This window comes from Ursus arctos, unplaced genomic scaffold, assembly GCF_023065955.2.
Source record: "Ursus arctos isolate Adak ecotype North America unplaced genomic scaffold, UrsArc2.0 scaffold_20, whole genome shotgun sequence".
NCBI lineage: Eukaryota > Metazoa > Chordata > Mammalia > Carnivora > Ursidae > Ursus > Ursus arctos.
The window spans coordinates 16,920,486-16,944,341 of record NW_026622875.1 but is presented as its reverse complement, the minus strand read 5'-3'; the positions used below and the strand labels follow the sequence as shown (position 1 = coordinate 16,944,341).

The 23,856-nt window shown below is 34.5% G+C and overlaps 1 long non-coding RNA gene across 1 annotated transcript in view; it reads left to right on the top strand.

The window, feature by feature from the left end:
• The first annotated feature begins 470 nt into the window (after window positions 1–470).
• LOC130544368 (uncharacterized) overlaps window positions 471–23,856 on the top strand; it is an 83,212-nt gene continuing 59,826 nt past the window's right edge. Inside the window, exon 1 of the long non-coding RNA XR_008960594.1 lies at window positions 471–524. This is a non-coding gene — a long non-coding RNA (uncharacterized LOC130544368). The remainder of the gene's footprint in view (window positions 525–23,856) is intronic.

The window sequence follows — 23,856 nt, the reverse complement described above, 5'->3', positions numbered from 1 at the left end:
CCTTCAGTGTTTCAGTGAGCTTTGCCTCTGGACTGTAACGTTCCCAAGTGTTCCTTGGTTTTTTCCTTCTCCCTTAGGTGGCATAAGATGGCTAGAGTGGGCTGGAGTTGGATATTTATTTCTCTCACATGGAAGTCTAGAGCCCGCTGGATTTGAGTGTTTCCCTTCCCCAGGCCATTTGGGCCTTGATAACACCTTCTTCGTGTAGGCTCTTATTAACTAGTTTCCCCTGAGGGCAGGCCTTAGTTAAGAACAGAGTGCTCTGGTGTATTTCAAAATGGTTCTTTTCCTCTGCCCCTGAAGGAAGACCAAGACGGTTTGTCATCAATATTTACTGTCGGAATCTGGTCAGGGTCTTGTAGGTAAATCTTATGTTATTAATGCTCTCCTATAACTGGGTTTCCTTGGAGTTTTTGACCCAGAGTTGTCCTCACGGAGCCTCCAGTATTTCATTAATTATGGTTCTGTTTTTCCTGCCCAGGCACTGGTTCAAGGAACGTTTCCACTCTTGAGTCTCTGACCTGGTAAGTTGTGATTCCCTGTATTTTTTTGTCCCTTCTCCAGTCTTAGAGACAGCACTTTGTTCCGTGTCCTCTCCTCTCTTATGGATCCAAGAATTGTTACTCTTTAACCTGTTCAGCTTTTTACTTGTTAGGTTAGAATGGTTATTTCCAAGGTCTTTAGATGAATAACCAGAAACCAAAATCTTTTTAAATAAGAATGTTCTGTAGTCTTCTTAGATAAGTATTTTTATGCTATTAAGTATATATCTGATGTAAAAACAATTGGAAAGTATATAGAATTATTAAGATAAAAATCCATGCATAATTCCACCAAGGAAGGAGAACCATGTAAGCTTTGCATATATGTATTTCTGGCATTTTAGAGATTTATACAAGTCTACATCTAGGATCACAGTTTCCAGACATCTTTAAATCTTCCACTATTACTTATTATTTATTACATGTACATAGTCCAATGTTAAGAAGTCTTTGAAAACATTGCTTAATGTCTATATAATGTTTTGTTCAAGTAATATTCCATAATTCAACCATTTTCCTGTTTTTGGTGATTGAAGTCATTTTAAAATTTTCGCTAATACTATTCAGCAATAAATATCCCTAAAAGTAAGACTTAATTTCTTTTTTTATTTTTTTTTTATTTTTTTTTTTAAGATTTTTTCTATTTATTCGACAGAGACAGAGACAGTCAGCGAGAGAGGGAACACAAGCAGGGGGAGTGGGAGAGGAAGAAGCAGGCTCATAGCGGAGGAGCCTGATGTGGGGCTCGATCCCGTAACGCCGGGATCACGCCCGGAGCCGGAGGCAGACGCTTAACCGCTGTGCCACCCAGGCGCCCCTAATTTCTTTTTTTAAAAAGAGATTTTATTTGACACAGAGATAACACAAACGGGGAGAGCAGCAGAGGGAGAAGGATAGGGAGAGGGAGAAGCAGGCCCCCAGCTGAGCAGGGGGGGTCCTGGGATCAAGCCCTCAGCCGAAGGCAGATGCTTATCCTACTAAGCCATCCAGGCACCCAGTAAGACTTCATTTCTGATTGTTTTGTTAAGATGTTTTCTTAGAATCAAACTGTTGGGGCAACAGTTTCAAACTTTCCAAATCCCTTAATGAATTTCTACTACATATCTTTACAGAAAAGCTGCGACGATTTACCCTCCCACCTGAAAAACTTTAGAGAGGCTTTTTCACCCACTGAAGAAAGAGACCACTTATTATCTAAAATAAAAAGGAGCTGCCTTTATTGCTTGCTTATGTATGGGAGAGATGTACGAATAAGTCCACAGCGTGTCAGAGCTGTCTTATGTATATGGCTTTGAGAAGTGTGAAGTTAAGAAAATTAAGAATTTCAAAAATGAGAGGGTTAGGAAATTCATGACTTTCAGGTGTCAGGTGTGAGGCTAAGGTTGACTGGCTAACTGTTAAGCCTAGGGCACTGTCACCTGTTGTTGAACTTTCCAGAGGTATGGATATGATGTGGAATGTCACTGGGCAACTGAGATGAGTTTAACCCCAGGTCTGCTTTGTTACTTGGCCACTCTTAGGATTATGACCAAAGAACTATCAGTTTTTTATTATTTGGATTGCTAATAAGGTTGAATTTTCTTTATCTGTGTCTACTACCCTTTTTCCATGTGTTTTTTGCTAATCTGTTTGGTCTGCTTATACAAGATGTTCTTTTAGTTAATTTGTGTGACTGCGTTTCAGATTTTGCTTTTCAAGTTTTAATAAATATTGGAGAATTTCTCTTTGTTTACTTTATAGATGTACCTAAACTTTTTGTTGTTGTTGTTGGGTATACTTAACACACAATGTTACATTAGTTTCAGGTGCACAACTTAGTGATTTGACAAGTTTATACATATGCTATGTTCACCACAAATGTAGCTACCGTCTGTATTCTTAAATTGCTCTTAGATTATCACTGACTATAGTCTTTATGTTTTGCTGTGACTTAATCATTGGATTGTAGTTCCCTCTCTTCTTCACTCATTTCACCTAACCTCCCAACCCTGTCCCTTTTGCCAACCATCAGTTGTTCTCAATATTTATAGGTCTGATTCTGCTTTTTGTTTGTTTATTCATTTGTAGGGTTTTTTTGGCTTTTGGATTTTGGGTTTTTCTTTTGTTTAGATTCTACATATGAGTAGAATCATATGATATTTGTCTTTCTGTGACCGATTTATTTTACTTAGCATAATACCCTCCAGGTCCATGCATGTTATTTCAGATGGCATGATCTCATCCTTTTTTATGCCTTTGTAATAATCCGTCATTTGTATACACCACTTTTTCCTTATCCAGTCATCTATTAATGGACACTTAGGTTCCTTCCATATCCTGGCTATTGTAAATAATGCTGCAATAAATATAGAGGTGCATTTATCTTTTCGAAGTAGTGTTTTTGATTTTTCTGGGTAGTGGAATTACTGGATCATATAGTATTTCTATTTTTAATTTTTTGAGAAACCTTCATTCTGTTTTCCACAGTGGCTGCACCAATTTATATTCCCACCAACATTGCACAAGAGCTCCTTTCTCTCCACATCCTTGCCAAGATTGTTTCTTGTGCTTGTTATTTTAGCCATTCTAACAGGTGTAAAATGGTATCTCATTATGATTTTCATTTTCATTTACCTGATGATGAATGATATTGAGCATCTTTTCATGTGTCTATCGGTCATTTGTATGTCTTCTGTGGAAAAATGTCTATTCAGTTCCTTTGACTGTTTTTGAATTGGATTTTTTGTTTATTGGTTCCTTTTTTTGGTGTTGATTTGAATACATTCTTTATATATTTTGGACATTAACCCTTATTAGATATATCTTCTGCAAATATCTCCTCCCATTCTGTCAGCTGCCTTGTCATTTTGTTGATGGTTTCCTTTGATGGTAGAAGCTTTTTATTTTGATGTAGTCCCAATAGGTTGTTTTTGCTTTTGCTTCCCTTGCCTTGGGAGACATGTCTAGAAAAATGTTGCTATGGCTAATGTCAGAATTTACTGCCTGTGTTCTCTTCTAGGATATTTATGATTTCAGGTCTCACATTTAGGTCTTTAATCCATTTTGAGTTTACTTTTGTGTGTGGTGTAAGAAAATGGTCCAGTTGCATTATTTCACACGTAGCTGTTCAGTTTTCCCAGCACCATTTATTGAAGAGACTCTCTTTTCCCCATTTTAGATTCTTGCTTCATTTGTCATTTATTAATTGACCATATAAGGGTTTATTTCTGGACTCTCTTTTGTTCTATTGATCTATGTATCTATTTTTGTGCCAGTACCATATTGTTTTAATTACTACAGCTTTGTAATGTATCTTGAAATCTGGTGTTGTGTCATCTCTGGTTTTGTTCTTCTTTTTCAAGATTGTTTTGACTATTTGGAGTCTTGTGTGGTTCCATACAAATTTTAGTATTATTTGTTCTATTTCTGTGAAAAATGCTATCGGTATTTTGATAGGGATTACATTAAATCTATAGTTTCTTTGGGTAGTATGGACATTTTAATCATATTAGTCTTCTGATCCATGAGCATGAAGTATCTTTCCATTTGTTTGTGTTGTCTTCAATTTCTTTCATCAGTGTTTTATAGTTTCTGGAGTACAGGTCTTTCACCTCTTTGGTTAAGTTTATTCCTAGCTATTATATTCTTTTTGGTGCAATTATGAATGGTGTTATTTTTTAAATGTCTCTTTTTGCTACTTTGTTAGTAGTGTATAGAAACACCACTGATTTCTGGGTATTATATTGTATCAAGCCATTTTACTGAATTCATTTATTACTTCTGGTAGTTTTTTGGTGGAATTCTTAGGATTTTCTACGTGTAATATCATGTCATCTGCAAATAGTGACAGTTTAACTTTTTTTTACCAATATGGATGTGTCATTTATTTTTCTTGTGTGATTGCTGTGGCTAGGACTTCCAGTACTATGTTGAATGGAAGTGGTGAGAGTGGGGGTTTCCCCAGTATGTGATCTATTCTGGACAGTGTTCTATGAGCACTTGAAAAAAATGTATATTATGTTGGATGGAATATTCTGTGTAGATTGGTTATGTCCATCTGGTCCAATGTGTCATTCAAAGACATTGTTTTCTTATTAATCTTTTGTCTGGATAATCTATCCACTGATGTAAATGGATGTTAAAGCCCACTACAATTATTATAATACCATTAATTTCTCTTTGTATCCATTAATATTTGCTTTATGTACTTAGGTGTCCCAGTGTTGGGTGTGTAAATAGTTATAATTGTTATATCCTCTTGGATTGATCCCTTTATCATTATGTAATGCCCTTTTTGTCTCTTGTTACAGTCTTTGTTTAAAGTCTGTTTTGTCTGATGTAAGTATTATTACCTTGGCTTTTTTTTTTCTTCTGTTTGCAGAGTGAATGTTTTTCTAGCCTTTCACTTCCAGTCTGTATGTGTCTTTAGGTCCGAGGTGAGTCTGAGTAGAATATAGACGGGTCTTTTTTTTTTTTTTTTTCCCAAGAGAGAAATAGAGAGTGAGCATGAGCAGAGGAGGAGGAAGGAGAGCGAGAGTCTCAAGCAGGCTCCAACCCCTGCACGGAGACTGACTCAGGGCTTGATATGACAGTGAGATCGTGAGATTATAACCTGAACAAAAATCAAGTTGGATGCTTTAATTGACTGAACCACCCAGGAACCTCAAGATGGGTCCTTTTTTTTAATCCATTCTGCCACCCTATGTCTTTTGATTGGAACATTTAGGCCATTTACATTTAAAGTAATTATTAATCATTGAGTACTTATTGTCATTTTCCTATGTGTTTTCTGATTGTTTTGTAGTTCTTCATTTCTTTTTCTCTTGGTCTTTGTGATTGATGAGTTTCAGTAGTGTTGTGTTTAGCTTTATTCCTCTTTATTTGTGTATCTATCATAGGTTTTGTTTTTGTGGCTATCATGGAGTTAATATTTAACATCCTAGGTAAATAGCATTCTGTATTAATTTGATTATTTAAATTCAAATGCATTCTAAAAAAAGAAAACAAAATACTTATTTTTCTTATTCCCTTTTTCCTCTTGTTACTCCCTCCTGCATGTTTTATGTATATGTTGTCATATTTTACATCTTTTATTCATAATTTTTATGCCTAATTATGGCCATTTCTTTTCCACTTAAAGAAGTCCCTTTAACATTTCTTGTAAGGCTGGTTTAGTGGTGATAAACTCCTTTATATTTTGTTTGTCTGAGAAACTTAATCTCTTCTCCAAATTTGAACAATGACCTTGCTCGGTAGATAATTTTTGGTTGTAGGGCTTTTTTTTTTTTTCTTTTAGCACTTCGAATATATCATGCTACTCTCCTATGATCTGCAAAGTTTCTGCTGAAAAATTAGCTGATAACCTGATAGATTTCCCCCTGTAGGTAACTTTTTCTCTCTTGTTGCTTTTAAGATTTTTCTCTTTATCTTTAAACTTTGACATTTTAATTATTATGTATCATGAGCAGACCTCTTTGGGTTCTTCTTGCTTGGAACTCTCTGTTCTTCTTGTGTTTGGATGTCTTTTCCTTCTCTAGATTAGGGGGGTTTTCAATTATTATTTTTTCAAATACAGTTCCTCCACCCTTCTCTCTTTTTCTGGAACCCCTATAACATGAATGTTTGTTTACTTGAGATTGTCCAAAAAACCTCTTAATCTATCTTCATTTTTTTAAATTCTTTTCTCTTTTTGATGTTCAGCTTCTATACTTTTCATTACCCTATCTTCCAGATCACTGATACTTTCTTCTTTCTCCTCTAATCTATGGTTGATTCTCTGGAGTGTGTGTTTTATTTCAGTTACTGTATTCTTCAACTCTGATTGATTCTTTTCAATATTTTCCATCTCCTTATTGAATGTCTTACTGAGTTCTACCACTTTTTTCTCTAGCTCAGTAAGTATCTTTCTGATCATTACTTTAAATTCTTTATCAATCATTTGCTTATCTCTATTTCATTTAGCTCTTTCTCTGAGACTTTTCTTGTTCTCTCTTTTGGAGCATATTTCTCTGTCTCTCCATTTTGCTTGACTTTCTGTATTTGTATGGATCAGGCAGAATGTCTACTTCTCCCATACTCGAAGGAATGGTCTTGTGTATGGTGTCCCCTATGCAGACTGTGTGTGCTTGTTGAATGCTGTGTAGCTGGAAATATAGCTGTATATGCTAGTTACTCTTGTAAGCCATGGATTTTTACAGAAAGAAGAAAGAATAATAATTTAATAAAAATAAGGAAATAATGAAATTTAAAAAAAAAAGCAAAAAACAAAACAGGAAGAAAGAAAAGAAAAAAGGAAAAAATGAAAGAAAACCCCAAAGGGACAAAAATAAAAACAAGATCAGAAAAATTAGAAAAGATAATTTTTGTATTTAAAGAATTAAAAATTAAAACATAGCTGATTTTTTTGTTCTCCAGCACCACAGGGAACGGTATGGGCTTGTGGACCCTAGGCCCACTGAGGTCACAAGCTCACTGTGAGCTGGAACCTATTTCTGTCTGAGTTTCTAAGGTGGAGGGAAAGAGAGCATTCCTGCAGCTTCTTAGCTCTTTTAAATCCCAGCTCTTTTTCTCTGTCTCAGATGAGCAGGGCTGGTGTGGGCTTGTGGAACCTGAGCTTGCTTAGGTAGCAAGCTCATTGTGACAATCAGACCCACTCATTATGGTGTCCAGACCCTGCTCCAGTCTAGGCTTTCAAGATTAATGGGAACATAAACCATATTGTTCTCTAGCCCCTCTGATCTGGAGAGCTTTCCCACAGCTCCTCACTGCTTAGCAGAGTTCTAGTGTTGCCTCTTTTATACACTAGTTTCTCTTCTAAACTATGGGTTTTTATTTCAGTGCCCAAGGACAGAGGAATCTGTTCAGTACTTTCCCTCCCCACTGCGTTCACAGTGTAGGGGTGGGGGTTCTCTTTGTTACCATGTCTCCATCTCTCTTGCTGTTCCCTCGCCTTTATTTTTGGTTGCTCAGAAGCTGTTCAGTCAGCCCTCGGTTCTTCTTCAGGAGGATTCATTCTTTAAATAGGTGTAATTTGGTGTGTTACATGTAAGAGGTGAGTTCAGGGTCTTCCTCTGTCACCATCTTGGACAGGAACCAAGATGTACCTAACCTTTTTATTCCTACCACCACCACCACAACATCTCAGGTCTTCAGTTTCTCATGCTTAAATTACTGAATTGACCTATCAGCCAATCTCCCAATACTAGTCTGCGTTCTTCCTATCATTCATATCACCGTAGTTTATCTCCCTAATTCACTGCTTTTATCAAGTCAGTTTTCCTCCATGAAAACCTCAGTGCCTCATTATGGTCGAAAACAAAATCCTAGGATGCTACAGAATCCTTTCACATGCATGTCCCACTCATAACTTGCTTAAACACAAATATTGGACTCCAAATAGCCTCAAGTATTTATTGTCCTTCAACATCCATTCAGTTCTTCTTTCTTCTTCCTCTTGCCTTTAGTTAATGCCTGTCTTTTGCAAATTACCCAAGGAATGATAAGACACATAAAGCCTGCAAATATTCAGAGCAAAGTTGGGAAGTCTTAGAAGTAATCATGCAAGTCCCCCAAAATGTACTGAGAACTGTGTTGACTCTGAGTGGAGAAGAACATGCTTCTCACAGGTGATAATACTTGAGCTGAATCCTGAATGCCAAAGAGAACTGGCTGCAAAGGCCCAAAATGGAGAGAATGTATGAAACAAGTAGGAGTTCCAAACAGTTCTGTAAAGACAGAACAGAAAGGGTGATGGTAAGAGTGAGCTGGAGAGAACACATGGGCATATGTATACATCCATACCAAGGAAAAAAGCATGAAGATTCCTTCAGACTAATTGACCTGAATGCCTGGATGATATAATATGAGGTGGGAAGGCAGCAGGAATAAAACCATTGTGACCAGAATGACTCCTAGTCTCCTGATATAGACAATATGGTAGATTCTGGATTTGTAGACAAGGAACTAGAGGAGAAACAGGTTTGAGGTGGGAGAGTAGATTCGTATGAGGGTATATTGACTTTGCACTGCCTGTGAGAAATACAAATTAGAAGTTCAATTGGATTTTTTTTCTTCTCTGTTGTTACCCACATTAGTCCCTCTACCTATAGTGTCTTCCTTGTCTCTCGCAACTCATCAAATCCTACCCAATCTACAGCCTAAGTCCCAGTCAATTGTTATAAAACTCTTTATCTACATGAACTCAAATGAAACATTTATCCAAAAACTGTTTAAATACTGCTTGTCCAAATAGAGTCTTGTCTTTCAGTAAAGCTGCTCTGCCTTATGTGGCCCCACATGAGAAACGTTGGCACATTGTACAGGGAATTCTTTTGTCTGTTTTGATTTCAATTCCATGGCAAGTAGGAGAACTTATTGGGAAGATAAAGGCAAGTTGGAGGTAGATTTGAGGGAAGAATTATGCTTTGGGGGAAATATACACTTATTACTGTGAATTATTTAGCCCAGTCATTGTGAAGGATAGCAGAGACTCACTAGAGAAGTGGCTTCCCAGTAAAAGGTCACAGGTTGTATTGAGTTTTTTATAGAGGGTATGCCAGGGCCTTAATGTATCTTAATAGCTGGAGTCCTAGGCTGTGACCATTGTCATGTTCTGTACATTAGTGAATTATTAACTTTTATTTGTGTGTAAGAGAAGAGTGTTTTCCTAGAGATTAATAGATAATGAAATCCATAGCTCTCGGGCTTGAATAATAGTAAAGCTCCCTTCCCCCTCTGCCTTACAACGTAATAAAGCTCTAATATAAATTAGGTTTTCAAAAAAAATTTGCAATAATAGAGAAAGACACATACTATACGCTAATATTCAGGATATATAGAAATGGCCAAGGAGTGTGCACCATGCTTGTAGCTGATGAATCATAAGCATTGAATACTATTTTGTTATTTCCTATGTATGACAAAAAATTCGCACTAATATTTTTAATGATACTTACCTATCAACTGTCCTTGCCTAATAAAACAAAACAGACTTGAACACAAATAACAAAGACATATATCCTCTTCCTAAATCAAATGACACCTTTTCAGAGACCATTCTTAGCAATAAAAAAAAGAAGTGTGAATGAACAGATTTTCTACACATTTAGTACAGTGAGAAAAGAATTGTGCCGCATGTCTAATTTTTGTGATTCTTTGAATTAAAGATCACTGTGGGGTTATGTTTAAAAAGAGCCCAATTCACAGTAGTAGAGGCTAGCAATTCTAAAATTACTTTCTGTGGCTTTTAGGATGGAGCATATGAGTAAATATATTGAGAATGATGAAAGCTATATTTCTTCTGTTGGTTAAAGGAGTTAGAAATTTGAAAAGGAGGAAGACAAGAATAAACTCTGTACAATCATTTAAAATTGGAGGTAGTAGTATGAATGCATAGCTTTTAATATAGAGATATAGAGGGGCGCCTGGGTGGCTCAGTCAGTTAAGTGTCTGCTTTCGGCTCAGGTCATGATCCTGGAGTCCTGGGATCAAGCCCTTTGTCAGGCTCCCTGCTCAGTGGGGAGTCCATTTCTCCCTCTCTCTCTGACTCTCCCCACTGCTCGTGCTCTTGTTCTCTCTCTCTCTCTCTCTCTCTGAAATTAACAAGTAAAAAATCTTTAAAAAAATATAGAGATAAAGAAATGAAGTTATAGCTAGAGATAGGCAGATACAGATATTTTTGTATTTTGTAGCTTTCTGACTGAAAGGGCCTGGAACTAAAGCTATCCCTATAGCAATGAGCAAACCTTACTCTCAGATACTGGTTTCTGTATACCATAGCCTACTAAAAGAAGCTGGGGCTCCTTAGAGAAATGATTGAGTCCAGGGCTATGGAAGAGAAAGGAAAAGATGAGTTTGGAGCATCTTGTTGTAATGTAAAGCAAGGAATTGATAAATAAAATAATGAGAATATATCAAAAGGATGATGAAGCCAGCTTGAAGTGGCTCTCACTGGCCAAATTTGGGATGGTTTCATAAAAACAAGTAGGAATCCTAGAACATTCATGACATAAAATAAGAATTTATATGAGCCCATACTAATACAAATAAGTAAACAAATATATAAATGGAAAAGAATAATGAAATTAGAAAATCAACTATCATTTGCAACTATCATAGAAATTATTCATTTAGCCACAAATATATGATGGCTAAAACTGGTGAGAAAAGTTTGGTGAGGATATTTATTATTGCAAAGTATTCTTCTATGAATTAGTTATTACTCAAAAAGGAAATACAGTAACTTTGCAGTGGATGAGTCTTACAAAAATAGTCAAGTAATCAAAGCTAACATCACCAATAAAAGGACAAACCAACACTAGAGACCTCCTGACTTGATAAACTAGAAAAGACACAGCATCGCTTCTACGGTCCTTTCTGCCAAATATATGTAACCTGAATCAAACCATAGTGAAACATCAGAAAAACCTAAATTGAAGGACTTTCTAAATGGAGAGTATGATGATTCTTTCCTAATAGCACATAACATACTACTGATATTCAATCAAATGGTCGCTGAAATATGTTCAGATAGCAGAAGTGCTATGGAACAATGAATTCAGTATGAAAATATGAAATCATGGAACAGAAATGAAAATCATGATCTTGCTTGAGCAGGGCACTCCTATCCAAAACTTCCCCAATATGGACAAGATTAAGATGAACAAGATTTTATATTGTGGTGTTATTTGAGTGAATGGTGGCTACATTCCCCAAAATGTGTAAAGGGGAAGATAAATTAATTTCTGATAACTTTATAGTACAACATGATAATGCAGGGAAAAGAAAATCAATGGTAGAAGCAAAATACACATAAATTTCTGGAATCTATTCTTAAAAGATATACTTCAAACTGTGGCATTTTAAAATAGAATGGATCCTTAGAAAGTCTCTAATAATCCAAATCCATTTTTACAAATAAATTGAATCCAGATAGAGTGACTTATCTGAGATCATCTGGTAATTAGATGATGACCTGGAATCTCGATCACGTAGTTGAACTAATATATTTGGAATCTTTGATCTGCCTTTTTTTCTGTTTGCTTAAAAATTAAAATAACTGTTTCACCTTAGTGACTTTCCAGTAACAAAGAAATGTATGCAAAATCCTGTGATGGCTAGAACCAAGGCGTGGCTATGTACTCAGTATTATTATTATTATTATTATTATTATTTATTATTATTTATTATTATTCTACTATAGAACGGGTTCTTTCTTAATTATGCTCTAAAACTGATATTTCACTAATTTCTAAGATCAAAGAGAATCTCACATGTGATTTTGACTAGCTGACTGAATTGCATGTCCAGAATGATTGTAAAATTTTTAATCATTGTTCAAATATGTGACATGGGTATTTCACTTTTGCATGGGGAAACGTACACTAGCTTTTAGTTCCTATTCAGTATATCTAAGAATGATCCTCCTATCATAAAAGGTATAGAAACATTTAAAATAAAATAGAGGGATTACAGTGGTAAACCGTACTCAAATTTATCATTCATACTAACAGCTTCTGAATATTAGGTATTCCATTCAGGAAAGTACCAGAGTGAGTGACAGCTGCAGGCATTTGAGAACTAATGGTCGTGTCATTAACCAGAGAGACCTTTCTAATGTAAAATCATGAAAGGTTAAACAAAATCCTTAGCATCATGAGGAAAATAGCTTTCCTAAATCTTAGCAATTATTAATATTACCAATGTATTTGACTTAAAGCAAAGATTTTCTCTTTTTTCAGCTTGATTGAGGTATATTGACAAAGTCGTAAGATATTTGAAGTGTATATCGTAGTGATCAGATATACGTGTACATTAGGGTTCCACCATGTGGATAATTAATACATCCATCACATATTTACTTTTTTTATTTTTTGGTGATATTTAAGTTCTACTTTTTTAGCAAATTTCATTTATATGATACAGTGTTATCAACTACAGTCACCATGTTTTACATTAGGTCCTCAGACCTTGTTTACGGTAGCTGAAAATGCGTACCCTTTGACCTAACCTCTCCCAATTTTCTCTAATCCCCAGGCCCTGGAAACCACTTTTCTCCTCCCTGTCTCTGAGTTTAACTGTTTGGTTCTTTTTTTTTTTTCCTTTTAGATTCCACATAAAAATGATACAGTGCAGTATTTGTCTTTCTCTGTCCAGCTTATTTCACATAGCAGAATGTCCTCAGGGTCCATCCAAGTTGTTGCAAATGGCAGGAATTCTTTCTTTCTCATGGCTGAATAATATTCTGTTGTATATACAAATCACATCTTCTTTATCTCTTCATTTGTTGATGGACCCTTAGGTTGTTTCCATATCTTGACTATTGTGAATAATATTGTAAGAAACATAGAAGTGCAGATATCTCTTCAAAATACTGGTTTCATTTCCTTTGAATATATATCCAGAAGTGAAATTGCTGGGTAATGTGGTAATTCTATTTTTTTTTTAATTTTTAGAGGAAATTTCATACTGTTTCCCAAGGGTTTCCTTTTCTCCACATCTTTGCCAATACTTCTTACCCTTTGTCTTTTTCATGATGGTTATTCTACCAGGTGTGAGGTGCAATATCATCATAGTTTTGCTTCGCCCATTTTCTGTTTTTTTAAATCATAGTGTTTGGTTCTTTTACCATTTTGTTCTATGTGCTTTTTGTATATATTGACTATTAATTCCTTCTCAGATATATCATTTGCAAATATTTTCTCCCCTTCTATAGGTTGCCTTTACATCAACATTTTATTGGTCGTTTCCTTTGCTGTGCAAACGTGTTTTAATTTGATGTAATCCTACTTTCTGATTTTTGCTTTTATTGTGTTTCCTTTTGGTGTCAAATAAAAATAAGTAATTTCCAAGAGTGATGTTGAAGAGGATACTTACTATGTACATCTAGTTTTATGGTGTCGGGTTATATTCCAGTCTTTGATCCATTTTGAGTTGATATTTGCATATGGTGTAAGATAGTGATCCAGTCTCATTTTTTTTTTCTTGCACATGGCTATAGAGTTTTCCTAGCCCCATTTATTGAAGAGACTATCCTTTACTCATTGTATATTCTTGGCTCCTTCGTCATAAATTAAATGACCATATATACATGGCTTTATTTCTGAACTCTGCTTCATTGACCTATATGCCTATTTTTATGCCAATACCATACTGTTTTGATTGCTATAGCTTGTAATATTGTTTGAAATCAGGAGATGTAATGCCTCTAGCTTTGTTCCTTCTCCAGACTGCTTTGACTATCCAGAGTCTTTTTGTGGTTCCTCACAAATCAAAGGATTGCTTTTTCTATTTCTATTTCTGTGAAAAATGCCACTGAAATTTTGATAGGAATCATGTTGAATCTGTAGATTGCTTTGGGTAGAACAGACATTTTAATAATATTAATTTTTCTAATCTATGAACATGGAATATCTTTCCACTTTTATTCCTGTTTTCATCAATTTCTTTCATCAGTGTTTTATAGTTTTCAGAGTACAGGTCTTTCACCTCCTTGGTTAAAGTTATTCCAGATATTTTATTCTTTTTTGATGCAGTTTTAACTGGGATTATTTTTCCAATAGTTTGTTATTAATGTTTAGAAACAAAACTGATTTGGTATATTGATTTTTGTATACTGCAATTTTACTGATTTCACTTATTCTAGCAGTTTTTTGGTGGAGTCTTTAAGGTTTTCTCTATATAATATGCCATCTGCAAATAGGGACAGTTTTATTCCTTTCTGATTTGTATGCTTTATTTGTTTTTCTTACAAAATTGCTCTGGCTAAGACTTTCAGTACCATGTTGAATAAAAGTAGTAAGAGTGAACATCCTTGTCTTATTCCTGACCTTAGAGGAAAAAAAAACTTTCAGTTTTTCATCTTTTTTTTTTTTAAGATTTATTTATTTGTCAGAGAGGAGGGGGAGAGAGAGAGAGAGAGAGAGGGCATGCACAAACAGGGGGAGTGGCAAGGAGAGGGAGAAGCAGGCTCCACGCTGAGCAAGGACTCGTTCCCAGGACCCTGAGATCATGAGCTGAGCTGAACACAGATGCTCAACCAATTGAGCCACCCAGGCATCCCATAGTTTTTTGTCTTTCAATATGTTGTTATCTGTGAGCTTGCCGTATGTGGTCTTTATTATATTCCCTCTATGCCTAACTTATTCAGTGTTTTTATCTTGAATGGATGTTGAATTTTGTCAAATACTTTTTCAGTGTTTATTGAGATGGTTTATGATTTTAATCGTTCATTTTGTTAATGTGGTATATCACTTGACTGATTTGCAGATGTTGAACCATCCTTGCATCCCTGGAATAAATCCCACTTGATCATGTTGTATGATCCTTTGAATGTATTTTTGAATTCGATGTGCTAATATTTTGTTAGGGATATTTGCATCTATATTCATCAGAGATTTTGGCCTATAATTTCCTTTTCTTATAGTGTCCTTGTCCGGTTTTAACATCTGGATAATGCTGGGTTTGTAAAATGAGTTTAGGTCTGTTCCTTCCTCTTTTCTATTTAATTGGAAGAGTTGAGAAGGATTAGTACTAATTCTTTTTTAAATGTTGGTATATTTCACCAGTGAAACCATGTTTCTGGACTATTCTTTGCTGGGAAGTTTCTGATTATTGTTTTAATCTCCTTACTAGTAATACGTCTTTTCAGATTTTCTATTTCTTCATGATTCAGTCCTGTTGGGTTGTATGTTTCTAGGAATTTACCCATTTCTTCTAGGTTATCCAATTTGTTGACACTTAACTGTTCATTGTAGTCTTGTGATCCTTCATATTTCTGTGGTATCAGTTGTAGTGTCTCCTTTCTGATTTCTGATTCTATTTGAGTCCCGTCTCTTCTTTTGGCAAGTGTACCTAAGGGTTTATCTTTTTTTATGTTTAAAAAAAAAATTGCTCTTAATTCAATTAATTTTTTGCCTTTTTACTTTCTATTTTATTTATTTCTGCTCTGATCTTCATTATTTCCTTCCATCTACTCTATTTAGACTTAGGGTTTTTTTTTTTTTTCTTTTCTAGTTCCTTGAGGTATAATTGTAGATTTTTTATAATAAATCTTTCTTTCTTTTTTCTTAATTATGTGAGCATTTATTGCTATGAACTGTCCTCTTAGTAGGCATTTTCTGCTTAGTCTTTACAATATAAGCATTACCTTATGGCCTATCATAAAAAAGTACAAAATGTAGCCAGAATTTATTTGTACATTTGTATGAGAGTCTGTTCTTAATACTGAATTTCAAGAAGATTTTAAGATTTTACTAATACTTGGTATTCCTTATGCATTTTTACACTTAAAAATTTACTTCTAAAAACTAAATAAGGGCATAATATTCACTTATCAAAAAATATATGCAAATGGCAAATAAGCACATGGAAAGATTCTGAAGATCATTAGTAATTAAGGAAATGCAAGTCAAAAGCATCATGAGATATCATTACACACAGTGAAATGGCTAAAATTAAAAAGATGGACAAAAATAAGTCTTGACAAGGTTATGGAGTAACTAAAATTCTTATATATTGATGATGGGATTGAAAAACACAAGAGCCACTTTTAAAACGGCTTGGAAGTTTCTAAATAAGTAAACATACATCTGCCCTGTGGCCAAGAAATCACCATCCTAGATATTTATTCAAGAAAAATAAAAGCATGCCTCACAAAAAGACATACTCAGATTTTCCTAGCAGCTTTGCTTATAATCTCAAAAGCTTTTAACAATTCTGCCATTTGCAGTGGCATGGATGCCCCTTGAAAACAGTATGCCAAGTTAAATAACCCTGTCACAAAAGGACAAATATGGCATGTTTCCACTTATATGAGGAATCTAAAACAGTCGAGTCATAGAAACAGAGAGTAGAATGGTGGTTGCCTGGGGCTTTGGGGTGAGGGAAATGGGAGTTGTTGTTCAACAGCTATAAAATCTCAGTTATGCAAGATGATTAAGATCTGTAACTCTGCTATACAATACTATAACAATACTATATTGTATTCTTTAAAGTGTTTAGGGGCTAGATTTCATGTTAAATGTTCTTATCACAATAAAAATAAATATTGGGAACAATACTTAAAGCCTATCAACTGGTAAATGGATAAACTGTAATACATGTATACTATAAAATCTTACCCAGCCTTAGAAAGAAACTAGTGAAACACTGTGATAACATGAATGAATCTCAAACATTTTTCTAAATGAAAGAAGGCAGACATAAAAAAATAAGATACCAAAGAAATTCCATGTATATAAAATTATTTTAAAATGCCAAACTATAGTGACTGAAAGTATGTGATTGGTTTTCAATGACTACGGGTCAAGGAAGGGGATTGACTGCACATTGGAACTTTTTTAGCTGACAGAAATGTTCAATATTACAAGTCTGGTAGGAATTAGACGACTGTGTACACCTCTCAAAACTTGTCAGATTAAGCTCCAATTAACCTCACTTAAAAAATATCTAAGGTATCATAGAAATAATTTAAGTATTTCTGAAATGATGCATGGAATTTCTTCATAATTAAAAACCTAAATATATTATGTATCTTGCAGCTGTGCACCAAGATCCACTCTTTCCTCCTAAGATAGTAATTGAGTTACAACTGGGACAGGATTGCGCAGCTATGGACTGCTTTTTCCGACCACATTCTGCTGTGTTCAAGGGGTCAAGTTCTATCAATAGCAAGTGAATGGAAAGAATATTAGCAATCTGTGTTTTAAACGAGAAAAGCTCTGACTTTTGGCTTTCACTCTGTCCTCTGCTCTCTAAAATGGAATGATCAGGATGATCTTGGAGATCGTATAGATAAGAAGGGACCGTTACTGCCAGCTTCTGGGGGCACAGAGCTGTGAATTCACTAGCGACACCCACTTTGGACTGCTCTTGAATGAGAAATTACTTTTTTGTCAGTAAGCAGCCTATCTTACGCTAACTAAAACACTTCCCTTAACTAAAATTTCTCTTTCCTCTGAGAATATTCCCATGATACATGAATCAAGCAATTTATAGAACAATGTTACTACAGGCTACCATCTATTTAAAAATACTGCTAATATTTGAGGGAAAATCAAATGACTGGGAGACAGAGACAGAAGAAAAAACTTCATTATATGCCATTATGGAATGGCATGCATGGAAAACACTTGTATTTTTATTTTTGTACCATGTGAATATGCAATCTGTAAGAAAAAAAAAAGGAGCTTAAATTAGGAAACAATAAAATGTAAAAAATAAATTATCTTGACATACCGTTTCTATCCTATTTAATTGCAGAGACTCTGAAGATGTGCTACACACACCAAGAGAGATCATGAACTCAGAAGAATTATAGAACAAATGTATAAAAATTACTTTGCAGAATGTTTAACACATAGTAGGATTGTTATGTGGTATAAGGAATTAGAGAGCATTCACTCACAGCAGGATTCTCTTTTCAGTCTTTCTAATGTCAAATTTGACCCTTTTTCTTTTTAGGATATTTGACACAATGCTACATTAGTTTCAGGTGTACAGCAGAGTGATTCAATAAGTTTATACATTATGCTATGCTCCCCACAAGTGTGGCTATCATCTCCCTCCATATAGTGCTATTACAATACCATTGACTATATTCCTTATCCTGTGCCTTCTATTCTAGTGACATTCATTCCATAACTGGAAGCCTCTATCTCCCACTCCCCTTCACCCATTTTGCCCATCTCCCCAACCCCTACCCTCTGGCAACCATCAGTTCTCTGTATTCATATGTCTGATTCTGCATTGTGTTTATTGATTCCTTTTCTCTTTTTTTCTTTCTCTTTCTTTTCTTTTCTTTTTTTTTTTTTATTCCACATACAAGTGCAATGATATGGTATTTGATTTTCTCAGACTGACTTATTTCACTTAGCATAATACCCTCTATGTCCATCCATGTTGTCACAAATGGGAAGGTCTCATCCTCTTGTTATGGCTGTATAATATCCTATTGAATATGCATATATGTGCATCTGTATATGTATGTGTGTATATATGTATGTGTGTGTGTGTATATATATATATATATATACACACACACACACACATCTTTCTTATTCATGTGTCTATTAATAGACATTTAGGTTGCTTCTATATCTTGGCTATTGCAAATAATGCTGCAATAAATGTAGGGGTGCATATATCTTTTCAAATTAGTGTTTTTCTTTTCTTTGGGTAAATACTCAGTAAAGGAATTTTTGGGTCGTGTGGTATTTCTGTTTTTAATTTTTTGGAAAAACTTCCATACTGCTTTCTACAGTGGCTGTATCAATTTACATTCCTACAGTGTACAAGGGATTTCATTTTCTCCTCATCCATGCCAACTCTTGTTGTTTCTTCTTTTTGATTCTAGACATTCTGACAGGTATGTGGTAATATCTTACTGTGGATTTGATTTGCATTTCCCTGATGATTAATGATGATAAGCATCTTTTCATGTGTCTTGTTCGCCATTGGTATATCTCCTTTGGAGAAATGTCTACTCATACCCATTTTTTAATTAGATTTTTTTTTAGTGTTAAGTTATATAAGTTTTTTATATACTTTGGATTTTAACACCTTATTGGATATGTCATTTGCAAGTATCTCCTCTCATTCAGTAGGTGGCCTTGTCATTTTGATGGTTTCCTTCACTGTGCAAAAGCTTTATGTTGTGATATATTCCCAATTGTTTATTTTTGCTTTTGTTTCCCTTTTCCTTAGGAGACATATCTAGAAAAATGTTGTTATTGTTGATGTCAGAAAATTTACTGCCTGTGTTCTCTTCTTGGATTTTTATGGTTTCAGGTCTCACATTTAGGTCTTCATCCATTTTGACTTTATTTTTGTGTATAGTGTCGGAAAGGGGTCCAGTTTCATTCTTTCACATGTAGCTGTCCAGTTTTCCCAGCACCATTTATTGAAGAGATTCTTTCTTCAATACATACTGTATATTGTATGTGAATGTAAATAATGTATATTCTTGCCTCCATTTGTCATGAATTACTTGACCGTATAGATGTAAGTTTCTTTCTGGAGACTCTGTTCTGTTCCACTAACCTATTATCTGTTTTTGTGCCAGTACCATACTGTTTTGATTACTATAGCTTTTTTTTTCTTAGTTTTTATTTAGATTTCAGTTAGTTAACATATAATAGTTTTGGTTTCAGGAGTAGAATTTAGTGATTCTTCAATCTTGCAATCTGGAATTGTGATACTTCCTGCTTTGTTTTTATTTCTTGATTCCTTTGGCTATTCAGGGTCTTCTGTGGTTCCAATCAAATTTTAGAATTGTTCAAGTTCTGTGAAAAATGCTGTTGGTATTTTGGTAGGGATTACATTAAATCTATTGGTTTCTTTGAGTAGTGTGGACATTTCAACATCTATCCAATACTTGCTAATCTATCACAAGCTTGAGACCTTTAAAAGAAAGAAGGTCTAGCTAGAACTTAATAGATACATTTTGTTTATCGTGTGTGTCTACTTTGTTCTTACTTCATATTAAAAGAATTGATACGAGTCCTCTAGTCCTAAACCTGATTTTTTTATATGTTTCCTTAAGTAAAAATTTGGATCAACTAAATAAAACTTTTAAGTTAATATTAGTACAGTTATTCTGAGATAGGGCAAAAAATAATCACAAAAGGGTACATGAAGTTTTGTATAAAATTCTATTCTTGAAAAATTTCACCTCTCACATGAAAGTTCTCTAAACCACTCTTGCATGAAATTATCTTTCTCTGCCTATATTTCTCATTTATTTAATCAATTCTATCTTTTCTTTTTCCCCAGTTTTATTGATAAATAATTGATCTATATCACTGTATAAGTTTAAGACAAATGTATGATGATTTTATTTATATATCATGAAATGATTACCATAATAGGTTTAGCTAATATCCATCTTCTTATATAGATACAGTCAAAAGGAAAGAAATAAAAAAGGAAATGATTTCTCCTTGTGATGAGAACTCATAGAATTTACTCTCTTAACAACTTTCCTATATGTCATATAGCAGTATTAGCTATAGTCATCATGTTGTATGTTACGTTACTAGTACTTACTCATCTTATAACTGGAAGTTTGCACCTTTTGGCCACCTTCCTCCAATTTCCAACCCCCCGCCCTCTTTCTCTAGTAACTGCAAGCTTCATCTCTATTTCCATGAGTTTTTTTTTTGATTCCACATATACATGGGATCATGAAATATTTATCTTTCTCTGTCTGACTTATTTCATTTAGTAGAATGCCTTCAAGACCCATCCATGTTGTCACAAATGGTAAATTTTTTTCATTGTTTACTTCTGAATAATATTCAGTTGTATATACAAATAATACTTCTTTATCCTTTCATCTTTTGATGGACCTGTAGGTTGTTTCCATGTCTTAGTGATTGTAAATAATGCTACTTTCAATAAGGGAGTGCAGATATCTTTGAGTTGGTGTTTTTGATTCCCAGAAGTGAAATTGCTAGATCATATGTTAGTTCCATTTTTGACTTTTAAAAGATCCTCCATCTTGCTTTCCATAGTGACTCTACGAATCTATAGTCCTACCAACAGTTCACAAAATTTCCCTTTCCCCACATTTACACCAGCATTTGTTATTTTAGCAGACACAGGACAATACCTCATTGTGGTTATAAATTTTCATATACTAATGACTAGTAATGTTGAGTATCTTTCATATACCTATTGGCCTTTTGTATATAAATTGTGTTTTGACTTTTTGCTATTGAGTTGTATGAATTCTTTATATATGTTGGTTATTAAACCCTTATCAGATATTTGGTTTGCAAATATATTTTTTTCCATTCTGTAGATTGTCTTTTCACTTTGTTAATAGTTTCTTTTGCTGTGCATATTTTAGTTTGATGTCATCCCACTTGTTTTTAATTTTGTTTCTTTGAGTATTAAATCCAAAAAATCATTACCAATATCCATATCAAGAAGCTTTATTCCTTTGTTTTCCTCCAGGAGTTTCATAGTTTCAGGTCTTACATTTAGATCTTCAATTCATTTTGAAAAAAATTTTGGGAGTGGTATAGGATATGAGTCCAGTTTTATTCTTTTATATAGTTATCCCAGCACCATTTATTAAAATGACTGTTTTTTCTCCATTGACTATCTCGGCTCCCTTGTCAAATATTAGTTGAGTATGCTTGGGTTCATTTCTGTTCCATCAGCTTGTCTGTTTTTATGCTAGTACTATACTGTTTTGATGATCTTAGCTTTATAGTTTAATTTGAAATCAAGAAATGTGATGACTCCTGCTTTGTTCTTTCTCAAGATTTCTTTGGGTATTTAGGGTATATTGTAGTTCCATAAAAGTTGAGGAGTGTTTTTTCTACTTCTGTAAAAAATGACATTGGAATCTTGATAGGGATTGTATTGAGTGCATAGATGATTTTTGGTAGTATTTACATTTTAACAATATTCTTCCAATCTATGAACACAGGGTACCTTTCCATTTATTTGTGTGTTTTACAGAGTCTTTCATGAATGCCTTATAATTTTGAGGGTAGAAATATTTCACTTCCTTAGTTAAATTTGCTTCAAATATTTTATTGTTTTTGATGCTATTGTAAATGGGATCGATTTCTTTTTTAGAAAATTCATAGTTAGTGTACAGAAATACTACTGACTTTTGTATGTTAATTTTGTATCCTGCAACTTTACTGAATTCATTGAATAAATCTAATAGTATTTTGGTTGAGACTTTAGGATTTTACACATATAAAATCATGTCATGTGCAGAACAGAGAAAATTTTACTTCTTTCTTTCCAATTCTGATACTTATTTCCCCCTTGCCTGATTGCTCTAGGTAGGACTATAATACTGTGTTGAATAGGAGCAGTGAGTGTGGGCACTCTGGTCTTGCTCCTGATCTGAGGGGAAAAGCTTTCAACCTTTCACACTTGAGTATGATATTAGCTGTAGGCTCATATATGGCCCATCATCATGTTGAGATATATTCCTTCTGTGCTTAATTGTTCAGCATTTTTATTATGAACGAATGGTGAATTTTGTCAAATGAAAATTCTGCATCTATTGGGATGATCATATGATTTTTTTCTTTCATTCTGTTAGTGTGATATATCACTTTGTTTGATTTACATATGTTGAACCATCGTTGCATCTCTGGAATAAATCCCACTTGATCTTGGTGAATTTTTTTTTAATGTACTGCTGAATTTGATTTGCTTGTATTTTTTTTAATGTTTTTTTATTATGTTAGTCACCATACAGTACATCCCTGGTTTCTTTTTTTTTTTTTCTTTAAAGATTTATTTATTTATTTCAGTGCAGAGCCCGTCACGGGGCTCGATCTCACGACCCTGAGATCATGATCTGAGCTGAAACCAAGAGTCAGACACTCAACCAACTGAGCCACCCAGGTGCCACAATGAGAGTTTTTAATCAAGGTATATTTGACATGATAGTTTCAGGAATACAACATAAGGATGTAATATTTGTACATATTATGAAATGATCACCACAATGAGTCTAGTTAACATCCATCACCACATATTGTTATAATTTTTTTCTTGTGATGAGAACTTTTAAGATCTACTCTCTTCGCAACTTTCAAATGTGCAATATAGTATTATTAACTAAGGTCACCATGTGGTACATTGTATTCCCGTGAGTTATTTATCTTTTTTTTTATTTTAATGTTTTTTTATTATATAATGTTAGTCACCATACAGTACATCCCTGGATTCTGATGTAAAGTTCGATGATTCATTAGTTGCGTATAACACCCAGTGCACCATGCAATACATACCCTTCTTACTACCCATCACCAGTATATCCCATGGCCCCACCCTCTTCCCCTCTGAAGCCCGCAGTTTGTTTCTCATAGTCCATGGTCTCTCATGCTTCATTCCCCCTTCTGATTACCCCCCTTTCTTTATCACTTTCTTCCCCTACTGATCTTCCTAGTTCTTATGTTCGATAGATGAGAGAAATCATATGATTGTCTTTCTCTGCTTGACTTACTTCACTTAGCATTATCTCCGCCAGTGCCGTCCATGTTGCAGCAAATGTTGAGAAATTGTTCTTTTTAATAGCTGAGTAATATTCCATTGTATATATGGACCACAACTTCTTAATCCAGTCATCTGTTGAAGGGCATCTCGGTTCCTTCCACAATTTAGCTATTGTGGACAAAGCTGCTATGAACATTGGGGTGCATATGGCCCTTCTCTTCACTACATCTGTATCTTTGGGGTAAACACCCAGTAGTGCAATGGCTGGGTCATAGGGTAGCTCAATTTTTAACTTTTTAAGGGACCTCCACACTGTTTTCCAGAGTGGCTGTACCAACTTGCCTTCCCACCAACAATGTAGGAG